Raw genomic sequence first — 18,761 nt, 5'->3', positions numbered from 1 at the left:
GTGTCTAAGTGTTAATCACCTTTAAGTATCATTATTTTTTTATCTTTGGAATTTGACCCAATTTCCTTTATTTACACTTTATTTCTTCTTTAGTTGTATTGGTGAAGGAAAATAGTCTTGTTGTTCTTTCACTGATTTGGAATCATCTTGTTTCTGTTTTGAAGAATTATCTTGCATAGATTACATTTGCATGGTTAGATTTCTCATTTCATAAATGAAAATTGTGCATAAATTACATTTTCATAGTGTTCACAAAAATTTTTCATAGATTACATTTGCATAGCTTTCAGGAAAATTGTGCATAGATTACATTGCATGTTTTGCAACTTAGAGCTTTGAATTGGATTGGAAAATTAAAAGTGGTACATTTTTTGAGTTATTATTTTAAAGAAGAACCTCTTTACTTACTCTAGCTAGAATTCAACGAAATGAAAAGATTACAAATTTCATATTTGATGCATTGGATTTTTGAGTCAAGTTATAACACCATCAGTTTCACATCCATTTACATATTGAGTAAATAATAGCTTAATAACACAACGTTAATAAAATTCATCTAGAATTTTGATTATTTTTAGGGCTTTTTCGACCTATGGTAGATTAGGTTGTAAGGCTTTGCAATAGTGAAGGAAGTAAACTTTCCAAAGCTACAAATAAACAATAGAATCTTGAGTTAGGGAGAGAAAATCCAATTAGTTCAGTTTTGCTCTAGGAAGTTATTCTTATACATGAGTTAAGCATGAGATCACGTCGGATCTGGTGAAGTGGTCATACACACTTCATTGGCTATGATAGAGTGATTTACATGTATTAAAATGGTGCTGAAAGGTACTTGGGGTCACTTGAAAGTAAACCTCCAATTGATCATGTGGAGGAGCCTTCAAGGGGATTGAGCTTGTTACTCTGCCCTTGCATGTACATCCGATCTATGACTTCCCCCCCAGGAGAAATTGTTGTAGTTGGTAAACTTAGTGACCATAATGCTAGGGCCCTACCTAAGGTGATGGTAGAGGGAAGGTCCTACTGTACCTAGAACAAATGTTGACTAGACTCACTTGGACTTTTTGCAGGGTAGTCTTTGCTCAAGATGGTTTATAGCAAAGTTACTTCCACCAGATTGTTTCATTAAGTAGGTTGTCAAGGTAACCGGTTCAAAATGCTCATATCTATAAAAAATTCACTTTGATCTCTGTGAAGTTGGATTTCATCACCAACTAGTAAATATTGATCTCTATGAAACATGTGTTTGTACGGTTTGAATACCTATATTTTTTAGTGTGTGTTACTTTGTTTGTTTTTACTTTTTACAAGACCTTAGGTTTTGATTGTGAATATTATTTAATTTTAATATTAAAAACTTATTTGGATTGAATCTAATCACTACCCATCCACATGTTATGGACCAAGGAAACCCCATTAATGAGAATCCTAGTACTTTTCCCAATCTTGGAAATGTTGGTCCTCGTTATATGGCTACATTGTCACTTCTTAGATTCACAATAGGTTTACCTGTCTGGATGTCCTAAACTTCTTTAATTTCAAATACTCCAATTGTACCAGTGCAACCGAGTTTTTCACCTCAACCGAGTTCACCATCTCAACATCACCAACCTACTATTGACCCTTTACCTTATTCACCCAACATGTCCTCCTCCATTTCTTCTTCTTCGCTTGGTAAAAGCTTTAATGCTAGTAACCAAGTGACTAAGAAGAAGAAGAAAGGGAAGAATAAGACCAAGCAAGATAAGAAAGTAGTCAACCAACCAACCATGGTCGTAACTATTGGTAATGTTGATGGAACTTCTACAATGAATCATAAGCCCAAATACCCTTGCAAGCTTTATAAGGGTGACCATTTCCTTATCAATTATCCTTGTATTCCTTAGGTTTTGGAAGTATGGTCAAATAATTCTCATCAACTTACTATTGATCCATCAACTAGTGATTCTCATATTCTAGGGAAAAATATTAAGGTGAGTTTCCTTGTAGGTTATGTAAAGGGACTCATCATAGTCACCTTTTCCCTTAAATGGATTAAGCCTTAGAATTGTTGGAAAAACATACTATTTCACAGCAACAAATTCCAACTAATTACTATAAAATTTCTCCCCATATACCATCAGTTGACAAAGTGATTGATCTAAATCCAAATACAGTCAATCCTACTATTCCATTAGAGGGTGAAACATGTATCACTCAGATAGATGGACTATTTGTTGATCAAGTGGTCAAATCAATCCCATCTTCAGTCGATCCCACTCTCCCTTTAGAGAGTTAACTTCATACCGCTCATGGTCTTCATGTTACCTCATATTCTTATACACATGGGGGAATTTCATCTATTGCTTTAGAAACCCATCCACTTAATGAGGCTATTTTTTTTACTGGAGTAGACTGACAGAACCTTGTCTTCCTTCTTCCACCCCTTTCAAAATCATTATGAAGGTTTATGGTAAGAATGTGCAATGTACACATGTATATGAAGGTGCTTCTGTCAGTGTTTTATCCTCGATCGCTTGGCAAGCTTTGGGCTCCCCTCAACTTGTGTGTGTTACACATAATCTATTAGTTTTTAACATAACCATTAGTGAACCTTTAGGGATCCTTCCTAACTTACCTATTACTCTGGAAGGTAAAATTGTTTGTATTGATCTTATGGTAGTCCAAGATCCCTTAGATTTCAATTTTCTCCTTGGGCGAGACTATGTCTATGCCATGAAAGTTGTTGTATCGACTCTCTTTCATGTGATGTCCTTCCCTCACAATGGAAACATTGTAACGATTGATCAGCTTTCATACGTTGATATTGGTTTGACTACCATTCATACAACACCCTTGAATTTTCCTTATATGGAAGTAGTACCTACCCTGCCACGGGTTAATTATGTGGCATTCTATCCCATGTTTTTAGTTACTAATGCAAGTGAGCCTCTCACTATCCACTCAACTACTTTTGACTTAGATATGGTACCTGACATGGTAAAAGAATCAATGGGGGCATTTGACTATGATTTTCGTACCCCTATTGATCCCCTTGACATTGGATCCTTCCATCGAATTATTCTTCCATATGATGAAGACCTTTTGGAAGCCATGATAAAGGGGTGTCCCTTGTCATGTGTTTCTTCCATATGGAAGCCATAAACAACCTCTTTTGAGGATAGTTCTTTTACTGTGTCAACCTCGTTAAAAAGTGAAACAACCGCTTCTGAGGATGCTTCTTTTCCTATGTCAACCTCATTAAAAAATGAAATAGGTGTCTTAAGGATAGTTCTTTTACTGTGTCAACCTCGATTAAAATGAAACAACCTCTTATGAGGATAGTTCTTTTACTATGTCAACATCATTGAAAAATGAAACAAATATTTATGAGGATGGTTCTTTTCCTATGGAAATCACATTAAAAAATGAAATAGGTCTCATGTGGATGGTTATTTTCCTGTGTCAACCTCATTAAAAAATGAAACAGGTTATATGAGGATAGTTCTTTTACTGTGTCAACCTCATTAAAAAATGAAACAAATCCTTTTGAGGATAGTTCTTTTACTATGTCAACCTCGTTAAAAAATGAAACAGGTCCTGATGAGGATAGTTCTTTTACTGTGTCAACCTTGTTGAAAAATGAAACAGATCCCCATGAGGATGGTTCTTTTACTATGCCAACCTTTTTAAAAAATGAAACAGGGTCTCATGAGGATAGTTCTTTTACTGTGGCAGCCTCGTTAAAAACTGAAATAGGTCATTTGAGCATAGTTCTTTTCCTATGTCAATCTCGTTAAAAAAGGAAACATATCCTCCCCTATTATCATTGAGTCTTTAATTAGTTCTCCTAAATGTTAAGTCGAGTATTTCTGCTCTCGTAAACAAGTCTTCATTTCATCCTCCTATTGGTAACTTGTAGTCTACTCAGTTTATTGAAATGAATTTTGGGGGGAATGTGCCCTTGCATGCATTATGCTAGGGGCATGAAAACTTATCTCAAGAACAATTTTCTCTGTTTCAAGCTTCTATAAAAATGAAACCACCTTCAAGCACAATTTTCTCTATCTCAATATTATTTCAAAATGAAACCACCCTCAAGCGCAAATTTTCTTTGTTTCAAGCTTTTGTAAAAATGAAGCCACCCTCAAGAACAATTTTTCTTTCTTTCAAGCTTGTGTAAAACTAAAACTTATCTCAAGTGCATTTCAGTTATTATTTTCAAGATTCTTTAAACACATGAAAATCTCGAGTTTCTTTTGCTATCTTTTCATGCTCGTAAAATGTACATGAAAATTTTGTGTTCTTTCCATATTTTCCTGCACGTTAATTAAATTTAAAGTCAGTAAGATGAGTATATTTTTATCACTTTTTCGAACTCGTTAAAACTTACAACATGAAAATATTTCCGACTCTTAAAACATGAAAATATTGCCTAGCACTTGATTATTCAAACTCATAAAAGTAAATGAACAATTGTCCACTCAGTATAAGTTTAACCCTTTTACGGACTAAGCCACGACTATTTACTAAAAGGGTATACGTTGAATTATTCTGCTCAACAGAGTTCTCTCTTGTATTATTTTATCCTTTTTTGGACCTGAGAGACTAAAACTGGTGAAAAAGAACCTAATGGATTCTACTTATGTTTTTCTTCTGACTCTCTAAAATTGAAAAATGTAGAGATTTGCTTTCTCCAAGCTCATTAAAACTTTGCCTAAAAGAACTGAATGATTTTCCTTTTTGTGTATTTTTCAAACTCTTAAAATAAAATGACAGCAAGCTACTCCTTTACTGGACTCGTAAAAAGTAAACAGTTTAGGACTCGTTAAGCATAATGGGACCGAACCATTCCCTCTTAGGGTTCGTTAAAAATACTATGATGGACTCTTCTGAAGGATGAGCTTACAGGACAAGCATATGTTATCCTCATCAACCTTGTAAAAAATAAATAGCTACTGGCCAGTAATGGTTGGGGAGAATTGAGAAGAAAAGCTTGTTTCTTGTATTTTATTCAGTATGTTGCTCTTCAACATGACACTTCGTCACATATATGTTCGGGTTGGGAAATCCATTTGTCTCATAGTTAATCAAACCTTATCGAAAGTCTTTAGTTGGTTTTGGGTATTATTGTTGAGTGAAATGCTGCCAAGTCATTTTGTCGTGTCTCCAATATGTTCAAGTCTAAACCTTAGTTCAAATTACCTTGCAATTTGTAGCCTTCAATCGTGTCGACCATCCTTGAGCCAGTCCTTGTAAAATATTTTCAAAACTTGACATTGAGTTTCATGTCGTAGGCTTTCCTACGATGGGTCACTTCCTATCGACTTTAGCTCATTATCTAGGAAGTTGATCTACAATCCTTCAGTACCTTGAAGCCTACATGCCTTAATGGCAGGTTTCTCGCCTTCAGAGACACGTCCTCATCATTGGCCTTCGATTGAATGATACTATGAGTGTTCGACTTCAGATCCCTTATTCACACTTCATAGATTGTACTGGGAGTACCTTGAGATCCATTGTCATTAATGGTGGTTTCTCTCGCACTTCTTAACAGTTCACAACATTGACTGGTAATCAAGTGGTTTCTACCATGTTCAACTTTAAGAAATTTACTCACATGGTTAGATTCATACTATGGATCGAGAGATGGACATCAAGACCCCAGATCTAGTTTTATCCATCCAGGTTGTGAGGATTTTTGTATTCATGATTATACAAATAGTTTTATGTTTGATGGTTGCATCCATCCTGTATTTACTTTGGAATTATGTATGTTTGTACTTTGCTGTAAGACTTTTATGTTCTGAGTATGGGAATGCCTACCTCAGTGATGATTATTATATTGCCTTGTAGTGCTTGATTGATTGTTGCAGATTTCCAACCATGATCTCTCATCCAATCCTTGATATGGTAAAGTAATTTAGTCCTCAACTTTTCTGACTTCACACTTTAGGGGGGAAATCTGTTACACTTCATTTTGTCACCATGACAAATAATAATCAAAATTAGATCTCTCACCATCCATTCAAGTGTCATGAAGCACTCCCTTGCAATTCAACAACTTATATACCTTGAGTAAAGTGGAATTTCTAGATATCTTGGTACAAAACCCTACTTTTGAGCATCTGCGTAGTTTTGCTGAATAAAAACCGCACATGTGTAGTTTCTTCAACCGCATAATTGTGCTATATGTGTGAACAAAAACTACGCAGATCAAACAATAAAAAGTAAAAATAAAAAGTGATATCTAGAAGCATTGTTGGGCGAATCATTCCCAACAGGAAGCCTCGAACTCATGTTTATTCAAGCCTAACCTTATTTTTTATGGAACTAATTCCCATTCTTCAAGGAGCCCTTATCAACATTTTAGTGGATCTCATCCTTGGACTAAGGATCTCAAACTACTTCCTCTTGGCCTATAAATCAAGACATAGGTAGGGGAATTGAGGGAAGCCGTTCAGAGTAAGTTTATGCTAGAGTAATCAGGATGGAGAGCTTATCATTCATGCATAGGATTGAGATCAATGGAGGGAGCTTCAAAACTTCAAGGCATAGGTTTTGTAGCTCCTTTATGTTTATGAAATTAATACAAACAAGTATTTCTTCTCACTTCATTGTTTAATGGATTAATTGATCAATTTCATGGATGTTCTATGTTATTAATATTTTTCCATTGGAATGGTGTTATTTATATTTGTCCATTGGAATCATGTTTGTTACTAGTCTCCTTGATCACTAGTTTGAATTATTGAACCATTTATGTTGCATATGCCTTTGATCCTTTGTTGTTTCCATGTGTATAGGTCTAGGTTCAAGCATGGAGGAGTTGCATTGAAGCACAAAGGGGTATCTTCATCAAGAATTTCGTAATAAGGTACGAATTTCAATTTCTAACCGTGTTATCTTATGATTCAAGGAAAGATAGGTTCAGGGAAGGAATTAGCTTGATTGTCTATTTGTTTCTAGTTTCCTTTTAGGATCTAGGGAGATTTCTCTTGTCCGCAAGAGGGATGTCTGCCTAGCAGTAGCCCTGGTGTGTTATGTTACACATGACGCACCACAGAACATATAGCCATTTAAAAAAAATGAAGAGGGCCGACAAGGTTTAGATCTAATTCAATAAGTGATTCCCCTACTTTGTATCTCAAACACCCTATATATAGTAAGTACATAAACCCATTAAATCTAAAATTCCTTGATTGAAAAATCCTAATTGTGATGTGGTATAAAAAGTTAAATCCCAATGTGAAATTTTGGAGGAAGAAGCAAAATTTTGGAGGAAGAAGCAAGGGTTTAAGGTAAGCATTGTTTTTTTTGTTTTTCATTAAATTTAAATAGGAATAGCGATCGTAAAAAAATTTACTAGTTAAATCTATAGTAAATTTTTTATTATATAAGGTTTTTAATTTTTTTTCTAAATTGTGAACGAATCTAACAAAAATTGTAAAATATTTTAACAGAAAAATTTAAGATTATTGTTATCTAGGGTTTTGAGTGAATCACCATACATTTCCACTTATCATATTTTGGTAGATGCAAAATATTTTGTAGATTTGATTTAATATTCTCTTGTAAATGATCTATTTTTTAACGAAACCCTAATAAAAATTGTAAATTCTTTATTAGTAAAATAAACAATAAAATTTAAAACTTACTATGGAAGTTTTTGAGTGAATCAACACACATTTTAGCTTATAATCTTCTGATAGTTCTGCTAATCCAAAGTATTTTGTTGTTGTTGCACAATTCTCCCGGTGTATCTCTCTTGAAAATCACTCCCATGAAATTTTGTGTAAAATAATGAAATGGTGAATAACTTTTTACTATTTAAAAGACTTTATGAAATTCAATTTTAAAAAATCAATTCCTGCTCGTTTTTTAATTTAAAAAAAAATAAAAAATCATGCTTTTTATTATTATTCAATTTCACTGCACATTGGTGCATTTATAAAAAAAAGTGCACCAACATTTCCGGGCAACCATATTTTTTCAACACACTGACATGATTTGATTCTTTTTCGTTTTCGAAATCCGGAAATCGTGTGATTATTCTTTTTAACGCAATAATGGGGTCTATATTTAAAACATCATTGAGATGGTTAAATTCATTTTTATTTTCTAAATTCGAGAAATAGTTGCGTACCTGATTTATTTTTTATTTAAACTTACGAGTATGCTTTTATGTGTAAGTGCAGTGATATATTAAGTTTTATTTTTATTTTTTTAGAATGCCAGAAACTGATGTGGGTATTATTTAAAAGTCTTTTTGCTCTTATTATTTAAATATACCATTGCAATTTATTTTGATTAGCACATCGGTGTGGTTTAAAACCTACTTGAAAATTTATTTCCACATAAAATCGAATATTAATCCCAAGTTATCATTTAGGACACATCCACATGAATTATAATAGTTCATAGTATACATTTTCTTCTTAAATTCGCATCGTCCTTGAAAAATTGTTTCAAAACTATATTGAAATTCATATTGTGGTTATACGGTTCTCAAGATTAATTTTATATATTCACACAATTTTGTTTTCTCAAATACAGGGACAAAACTCAATAATATCAAATTATTGATTCTTCAAATTCCATCTCATTCCATATTGTTGATCAAAGTACTTTGTAGATTTCTCTCTTTCCATCTCGTGTAAGTTGATATTTTATTTTATATTTCGATTATCTAATTGCATCTATTTTTTTTAATCCATGGCAATTTGAGTAAAAATGTGTGCAGATTATTTACAGGATCCAGATTCAAAATCGAGCTCAAATGCAAAAAATATTACTCCATATTATTTTCGAAAATGTCGGAAGTTGTTATCAGTAGCAACATATCACAAGTAGTTGGTTGATGAAAATGGATAACCTCTTCACCCTACCAATTGGAACATGGCATCTTCTAGCCACAATCCTAGATCAATGATAGTAATAATTGTTTGGTATACTAAAATATCAATAAAACAATTGCATTGTTGTTCTTACTAATATCATTAATATTGTACTAATGATGTTCAATATTTTTGGAAATTAGGATCCTAGTGATGATTAGCGACCCACCTACTGTCTTTTGGTGCACCCCACTACAAAGTAAAATTGAGAGAAGGTTGCATTAAGAGAATGACTCAGAGAGGAAGCATATAAAGAATGGTTGAATCAACCAACTATTCAATTTCCACTACATCCATATTCACCAATTAGAAATGACTACAACAATAGTTGTTTTTTTATCACAAGTTGGAAATGGAGGAAATCAAATGGAGGTTGATATCGATGATTACTTAAGGGATATGACTACCATGGAGGAAATGTTCTTATATGCATTCCATAATGATGAGGTAGGGGATGATGCTCATTGATGGGCCTCTAAATTAGACATAAATTAAGGCCCATGCCTCTAAATTAAAACATCAATTAAGGTATATGACCATCCTTCAACACATTAAACCTCTCTTTCTGCATTAGATAACTATTTTTAACTTTAATATACTCATTAGGAAGGTTTATGAATAATTGGATATTTGTGCCTAATATTATTTATTTTTGTGGAATATTATGAGAATATTGGGCAGATTATGAAGATTTGGAGGAGGAGATAATTTAGGGAGTTTCTCCCTACTACAAGAAGATAAATAATAAATAATAAGTCAATCGGATATTATGGAATTATGGCATAGATTGTGGAACTCCAATTATTGAGAAAATCTAGGAATGTGTTCCCTACCATTTAATGCATATTCCTAGTATTGGGGACCAGATCCACTAATCAAGGGATTTTGGGGGGGGAAGCTTCCTCCATTCATTGGGAATGATTCCTAATCATTTTTTATAAGTAACTAGTTGAATTTTCCTCTAAGGAGGGATTTTCATTAGCATTCTTGTGGAGAGAACTCTTATTCTTGTAGCTCCATTGTATTTTCTTGTAGGGATGTAATTCTATTGATGAAAATAATTAAGATTGGTGTCATGTTCAGCTTCTCAATCGTGTTCTCTTGCATAGGTCTCTGAGTTTGCTTGGGCATGGCCATCCTAGTTGCCTCAGAGCCTTTGTAACATTTTCTTTCTTTCTTTTCATTGCTTATTCACATGCATCTCTTGCTTTTATTTCCTTCTATTTCTGCATTTAGTATTAATAATTTCTTGTTGTAGGATTGAGTTAAATAGTTTATGTAAGTTGTTTTGCAGGATCACAAGCATAATTTCATTCTTGGAATAGCTTTGGAAGTTCATAGTAATCATTGAGCTGCTTGGATTAGTCTTCTTATTCCCAAATCTAAATTTCTAGAACTCCTTTGTGGCAAAGAAAGATAAATTTCTACTATTTTTTAGAGCATTCTAATGAGCTTCCATCTAGTTTGTTCCACTTGCATTAAATCAAAAAAAATTCTAGTTCATAAAAAATAGTACCCCACTGCATTTGTGCATGATTAGGATAGGCATTCTTTATATTTACTAGCTCACTAGTTCTCGAATTTCTAGATTTTCGACAATATTGTTTTTCTATTTTCTAGCATGGGTTAACAGATGTATTTTTGAGTGATTCCACTTAGAATGGGGACCTAGGACATCCTAGTCAATAAAAAAATTTGTCCCATCCAATTTGGATTTGATTTCCTTGGTCATTCAATGAATTATAATTTCGTATAGTAAACTTGTAACATCATGTAGTAAATCAGAGGTTCCTGTAGGAAATCATTGTAGCATCCTGTAGGAAATCACTGTAGCATCCTATAGGAAAGCCTATTTTGAGCCCAAATTGAGAAAAACCATGATTGAAGCTGGGATTAGGCCTCTACTTGGCCTCCATGCCATCAAGACCATTTTTCCCCTCTTTCTCCACACTTGTCTCCCCTGCCAAAGATCAAGGAAAGATTAGCATTTGCATTTATAAAGAAAATATATTTAAAAAAAACAAGTTCGATTATATTTACACATGCATAGAGCAATTAGTACTGTCTAGATTAGATTTCATGCTTAGGTTAGTTTAAATCATCACATGTGATAAATAGGCTTAAGTTAGGTTTCTTTTACATTTAGTTCATGATCTTTATGCAATTAGAATAGGTATCTTTCCTTGTATTTTCTTTCTTGCAATAGGTTAAGGTTCCATTCTGATCATTTAATTTTTTGCAATTAGTTTAGGATTTGACTTCAGTACATGCACCCCATTACATCATGACAGAAAAGGAAGGACACGTTGTATGCTGCACATATAGTGCCGATACCTCTTAAGTTTGTACGAACCCGGGGTTGATAATTAACATCGGTAGCCTTGGGAGTTGCAACGTTCTTGTTGCAATACCGAGGCTCATCACTTTTTGGCACCATTTCTGTGGACAATCTCAGTTTTTCAGTTTTTAATAAGTAACATAAGATCTACAAACAATTTGAAATTCAAAGAGAAAGGTTTCCAAATCCTCTGACCTTGGACCATGAAATTTTGGAAGAGAATATGGAGGGATGTTCTTCTTGTGCACACTAACATCAATGCCTTGAATGGTAAATCCAAGAGGATCTTCCTAATTCTCATAATCTCCATCCATTTATTCTACATTCTTCGCCATATTCTTCTCCTACCTACAAAAGTGAATGATGATGTGGTTCTTACTCCACCACGTGATCAAATGCGAGGTGGGTTGGTGTTGGATACTTTTTTTGTTTTTATGATTGAATGGAAACACTAATGCAATGAACTTTTCTATTTTTGAAATGAAATATGCCTAATGCAAATATTGTTTTTTTTTCAAAAAATTAAAATAAATGAATCAACTAGGGAAGAAAACAATGCATACTTTGACACCTCGCCATAAAAACAATTTGGTCAATGGATGCACGGATCTCGAGAAAAAATAAAAATGGTTGAAGGTGATGGAGGTCAATTTCTTGGAAATCATGCACTAGAATTTGCTGAAATTGCTTGGGTGGGTATCCATCATCCATAAGCATCTCCCCATGAAACAAATTTTTAAATGGATTCACGAATATCAAGAAAATGCAAAACTTGATGTAGGTTATGGAGGTTGATTTCTCGAACAATGTGCACTGGAATTTGCTGAAATTGCTTGATCATGTGACCATCATGCATATTCATCTCCCCCTGAAACAGCTTGGAAAATGGATGCATGTTTTTCAAGCTATGGAAAAAAACAAATTTCTACTCTATGTATTTTTGTATCGTGCGGTAAAACAAAGCAACCTGTAGGTTTTTAGGACAACAAGGAAACTAAATGGGTGGATGGTGGAAATAGATGAGGATGATGGATTGGCATGGCCTTGGCCTTGTTGGAGAATTTGAGCAAAGGAGGAGAAAGTCAAAATTTGACTTCTTTTGAGTAGGTTTGACTTATTTTTTCTTTTCTTTAGTGCCAACTTGTTTTTGCTCGTTGTAGATGTTGGAGAGTACATGCATTCATTAGAGAGATACATAAAGCAAATATTTTTTTATTTTTTCCTTTTTTTTTCTTCTATGCCTACTAGCCGCCTCAAGGAGGTTTTCAACTATTACGTCTGCCTAGGTGCCTCAAAGGAGGTTTTCACCTGGGATCTTTTCTTCTTTCCTCTTTTTTCATTTTTCCCAACCCATTGAATGCCTCATTGAGGTTTTCAGTCAATGAGCCAATATTAGGTGCCTCAAAGGAGGTTTTCCCCTGAGTTTTTTTCTCTTATTTTTCAATTTTTTTATTGTTTTTTATTATTTTGATTTTTTTACCCTACTCTACATGAAAAACAAAATCACTTTCAAGTATAAGAATACTTCCAATGGAGATATGTGCACATCAAGATGACAGACAAAATGATGTGTAGACTTGAAGTGTATGCTTTGACATGTACCTGGATTTCAGAGACCAAATGATTTGACGTTGATGATATCAAGAATAATTGAAAAAAAGAGTATTCCTGCAACTTGGTGATTGTCTGGAACCATATTTCAATATAGTTGTGATGCCTCTGGTCCACCTGTTGATTTGGACCATCTTGGATGTCTTCTTCTATCATGACCTTCAAGTGTTCCTCTTTTTGCTAATTGATCTCTTGAATAGATGGAGGATTTGATGGTAACCATGACGTAGCTTTCTCAATCTCTGATTTTGATGTCTGCTCTTCATCAAGTGCAACCCATGATTCTTTGATATTCTCTTTCAATTATTCTTCTTCTTGATGTAGTCCATCAATGGTATGAAGAGAATATCTTTTTCCAATACTTCTCTGAGCTATGGTGAGTACCATTGAGCTCAAGAGGAGATGTTTGGAAGTGTTGTACCTCAGCATTGTAAGTAGGTTGAGCTACTTCAATGTGTGGGTTTGGAAATGGTGGTACAGGGAGTTAAGTGGGAGTGGATATTTGATATGGATGTGATTTGGGTTGTGGTTGTGGTGGAGGTGAATGGTAGGGATAACATGGAGTTGGGTATGGAGGATATTGAGGAAAATACTGAGGATATTGTGGATATCTCCCATAAGTTCCTTGCCAACCTTGTTTCCAAGATTGGTTTTGGGGTTGAGATGGCCAATGTTACCAAGGATAAGGTGTGTTCCAATTACTTTGAGGTGGATATGCATAACCTTGAAATTGTGAATTAGGCTCTTGCATCATATCTGGCTGAATAGGTTGCCATGGTCCTCTTGGAGCTACATAACATTGCTGCATTGGCAATTGACTTGGTCCATTGTCCTCTTGGTGAACTTCCTTCAATCTTGGTAATGAGGAGAAACATTTAATATCATGTGAATCTACATGGACAACACAAACATCTTCTTTTTGCTCATTTTGTATTCTTAACATTTCTACTTGTTTGGTTAGAATGCTAAGAATTTCTGTTTTAAAGTCATCAAACAGATTTCCAAGTTTAGCTTCACTTGCCAATCTTGATGTTGATTTACTTACTCTTGCAGTTCCTCTTGATATGTATTTGCATGTTTCACAAATTTCTTCAAATGATAGTTGGTATACATCACCTCTACTCATGAGATGAAGGAGATCAATCCACTCATTCCTAATTTTTCTAAGTAAGAGGGTTTTTAGTGTGTTGGATCCTAAATGATGTATTTTTTCCCTGTTAACATTATACATGAACCCGTCTATTAGATCCTCAAGGCTCTCATGTTCTTTTTGTTTCATTTTAAAGATTTCTTCCTTCAGATCATGATCTTTATATTTTTATAGAAATATATTTTGCATATCATTCCATGATCTTATTCAATTAGTCCCTAAACTCATGAACCATTTAAGAGGTTTATCCTTCAATGTTCCTTGATACCATAAACATCAGATCATTTGGCCTCTGAAATCCAGGTACATGTCAAAACATACATTTCAAGCCTACACATTATTTTGTATGTCATCTTGATGTGAACATGGCTACATTGGAAGTATCCTTATACTTGAAATTGATTTTTTTTTTCAAGTAGAGTAGGGTAGAGAAAAAAGAAAAAAAAGTGGCGTGCCTCGGTATTGCAAGAAGAATGCTGCAACTCCTAAGGCTACCGACTTTAATTATCAACCCGGGGTTCGTACAAACATAAGAGGTATCTGCACTATATGTGCAGCATACAATGTTTCCTTCCTTTGTTGTCATGATGCAATGGAGTGCATGTATTGAAGTCAAATCCTAAACTAATTGCAGAAAATGAAATATTCGGAATGGAACCTTCACCTATTGCAAGAAAGAAAGTACAAGGAAAGGAACCTATTCTAATTGCATAAAGATCATGAACTAAATGTAAAATAAACCTAACTTAACCATATTTATCACATGTGATGATTTAAACTAACCTAAGCATGAAATCTAATCTAGAAAGTACTAACTACTGTATGCATGTGTAAATATAAAAGAACTCGTTTTTTTTAATCTTTTTGCTTTATGAATGCAAATGCTAATCTTTCCTTGATCTTTGGCAGGGGATACAAGTGTGGAGAAAGAGGGTTAAAATGGTATTGATGGCATGGAGGTCAAGTAGAGGCCTAATCCCAACTTCAATGATGATTTTTGTCAATTCGGGCTCAAAACAGGATTTCCTGCAAGATGCTATAGTGATTTCCTATAGGATCCCCTGATTAACTACAGAACGTTACATGTTTACTATACGAAATTTCAATTCATCGAATTACCAAGCAAATCAAATCCAAATTGGATGGGACAAATATTGTTACTGACTAGGATTTCCTAGGTCCCCATTCCAATTGGAATAACTCAAAAAGACCTTTGTTAACCTAGGGTAAAAGATAGAAAAACATTACAAGTCGGAAATCTAGAAATTCGAGAACCAGTGAGTTGATAAATCTAAAAAATTCCTAAACTAATCAAGTGAAAATGCAATGGGATAATTTTTCTTATGAACTAGAATTTTTTTTTATCTAATACAAGTGGAACCAACTCAATGGAAGCTCATTAGCATGTTATAAAAAATAGCAGAAATTTGTCGTTCTTTACCACAAAGGAGTTCCAGAAATCTAGATTTGGGAATAAGAAGACTAATCCAAACAACTCCATGATTACTATGAACTTCCAAAGCCTTTCGAAGGATGAAATAATGCTTGTGATCCTACAAAATAAATTACATCAACCATTTAACTTGATCCTACAACAAGAAATCATTAATACTAAATGCAGAAATAGAAAGAAATAAAAACAAGAGATGCATGTGAATAAGCAGTGAAAAGAAGGAAAGAAAATGATACAAAAGGGCTCTAAGGCTCTTGGGATGGCCAAGCCAAAGGAAAATCAGAGACCTATGGAGGAGAACAAGATTTAGAAGCTGAACATGACACCAATCTTCATTATTTTCATCAATAGAATTACATCCCCGCAAGAAAATATAATGGAGCTGCAGAAATAAGAGTTCCCTCCATAAGAACACTAATGAAAATCCCTCCCTAGAGGAAAATTCGACTTTGTACTTATAAAAAATGATTAGGAATCATTCCCCATGAATGGAGGAAGCTTTCCCACTAAAATCCCTTGATTAGTGGATTTGGTCCCCAATACTAGGAATCTACATTAAATGGCAGGAAACACATTCCTAGATTTTTTCAAACACTGGAGTTCCATAATCTGTGCCATAATTCCATAATAGCTTGTTGAATTATTATTTATTATGGATCCTCCTGTAGTAGGGAGCAAGTCCCTAAATTATCTCCTCCTCCAAATCTTCATAATCTGCCCAATATTCTCGTAATATTCCACAAAAATAAATAATCTTAGCCACAAATATCCAGTTATTCATAAACCTTCCTAATGAATATATTAAAGTTAAAAATACATTATGTAATGTAGAAAGAGAGGTTTAATGTTCTGAAGGATGGTCATAGGCCTTAATTCATGTTTTAATTTAGAGGCATGGGCCTTAATTTATGTCTAATTTAGAGGCCCATCATACCCCCCTGCTGAAGGTGTTGCTCATCCTCTGAGAAGCTTAATGACCTCATTAGGCCTCATCCATGGCCCGCGTGGCCTCTCTCTTGTGCATTAGGAATATTGGCTGAAAATTCTGCAAGGACAAATTGAAAAACATATTTGTGCAAAGAAAAATCATTTTTTCTTGAGACCATTAGCTTGCCTTCTTCCCCTTATTCAAGATGGGTTCTTGAATATTTTTCAGTTTCGCAAGGTCTTCCACATGCTTATCAACCCTCTACTACCTTGTTCTACCATTTGGACACTTCTAACACCTTCAAAGTGCATCTAGATGAGAACTAGGACAACCTGTAGTAATTCCTATCAAAACTACAGTAAACCCTATTAAAACTACAGGAAACCCTTTTTGAGCATAAATGATATTCTGAGCCTAGGATAGGCCCTCAACATGACTCCCATGCCTTTTCCCCATTTTTAGGCCTTGGACAAAAGCTGGAAGGAGATTGGAGACCTCTTGGAAAACGTCACTGCAGTTTGAGTTTTGTTTTGATGGTGAGTGCCTTATTTCCTTTTGTTGCCTTCTTCTTCTCTCTCATAGCCTAGATGACTGCCTAATGGCCTTGGAGTTCTTTGTTTTGTTTAGGTCTCTCTTAAGCTATGCCATCTTGGGGTTTAGTGTAATTTTTTCATTTCATCCTTCTTGTAGCAACATTCTGCCTTCCTGTAGTAGTTATTCCTCCTCTTTCAGGGTCTTGTAACTGTATGCGAGTGATCAGAAATAATGAAGAGGGATTGGATGATGATGCTAGGGCTCAAAGGGAGTAGTGTAGGTTTGTGAAACTGGAGAGGATGCTCTGTTTGTTTCTCTTTTCAAGAATGAAATGGGATGGACGCATGATGAATAGATAGTGAATATGAAGTGGATGGAGGGCTTGGAGTTCTGTGGTGACTTGGCGTTTGAAAAAAAAAATTTCTTTTAACTGTTGTCGTCATTCCTTGAAATCATCACTCATATGAATTATACATTATTCAAAAGCCTCAAAACTGCTTCCACCACCCCTCTCTTTAGACCTAGATGCAAGTCAAGGTCTACTGAGTTGGGGACAACAATGTTTTTCTACATTCTGAAAGCAAAGTTTGGCATCTCAAATGCATGTTTATCGATAATATTGTGGTAATTGACTTGCATGGCCGATCAAGTTCCTTATATTTTATCACACAATCAAATTTGATAATGGTCGATTTTAGAAATCTTAAATATTGACATTGTACAATAATATTCCACACAAACTATAGGATATTCAAAGATAAGTTTCTTTTGAGTGAAGAGGAAAAGTAGTTTTTGAAACTTTTGTGTGTTGATTACATATCATACCATGCATGTACGAATGACTATATTCTATATAGAAGAGAATATGGAGACAAAGGGATATGTCTGAAATATGGGCAAGATAGGTACGGTAATTCAAAAAAATGGGTAAATCACATTGTCCTTCTCATAATACATTGAGGCACATACCCATAATCCCAAGGATTCAAATACTTTTTCACTGAAAATAATTAGCTATGTTGTAGCGATGGCATGCCTCACACATAAGTGATTAGGAGTTATATGAATCTCAATAGATTCAATAGCCATGTAGGATATAGAGGCTATGTGGCTTGAAAAATTCAAGGATGAAGTACAAAGTCTACGACTTAGCATAGCCATGGATAGTGTCAACCCATATTCCACCAAAAACACCAACTGTTTTGTTTGGCTTGTAGTAGCGATCAATAACAATATCCCACGATGGTTTTCTATGAAGAAAAGACATCTTATGTTGACTCTCATAGTCCCTGATAGAATAAAAGTGAAGAACATGGATGTCTACTTACAACCATTGGTAGATGAATTTAAGGGTTTATGGTAAGGGATACATGTGTACGATGTATCAACTGCCATTGGAATAGAGAGGAGTTTTACTTTGTATGGCATATTTTCTTACACCATACATGATTATCCAGGATTAGCAGTTTTCTCTGCTAAATTACATTCATATTGATTTGTTTAGTAACAATATTGTTTCACATATTAATTTAATTCATTTCAATTATTCAAATCTTCATTGTCGCTAACTTGTTGGCTTATATACAATAATTTTGCAGGTATTGTCATAAAAGGGTATCATGAATATAAATATTGTGGTCCTTCTAGAAAGGCTAGGAGGTATGAACACCTACAAAAGCTAGTGTATGTGTAATACCCTTCTCCCACATCTACCCAAGTAACCGGCCAACCGGGGTAAACATGTGATGAGAAGTTAGTATAATATGATTCAACTCCCAATGTGTCAGTTAAGGAAGTTAAACTGATGGAACCACACCATACAAACCTTCCACATCAACAACAGAACTCACAGGAGCCATCCCAACCACTCA

This window comes from Pinus tabuliformis, chromosome 9 (genome assembly GCF_031772625.1).
Source record: "Pinus tabuliformis cultivar Carrire ecotype Pingquan chromosome 9, CPIR1, whole genome shotgun sequence".
Classification (NCBI taxonomy): Eukaryota; Viridiplantae; Streptophyta; class Pinopsida; order Pinales; family Pinaceae; genus Pinus; species Pinus tabuliformis.
Note: the sequence above shows the minus strand (reverse complement) of the source record.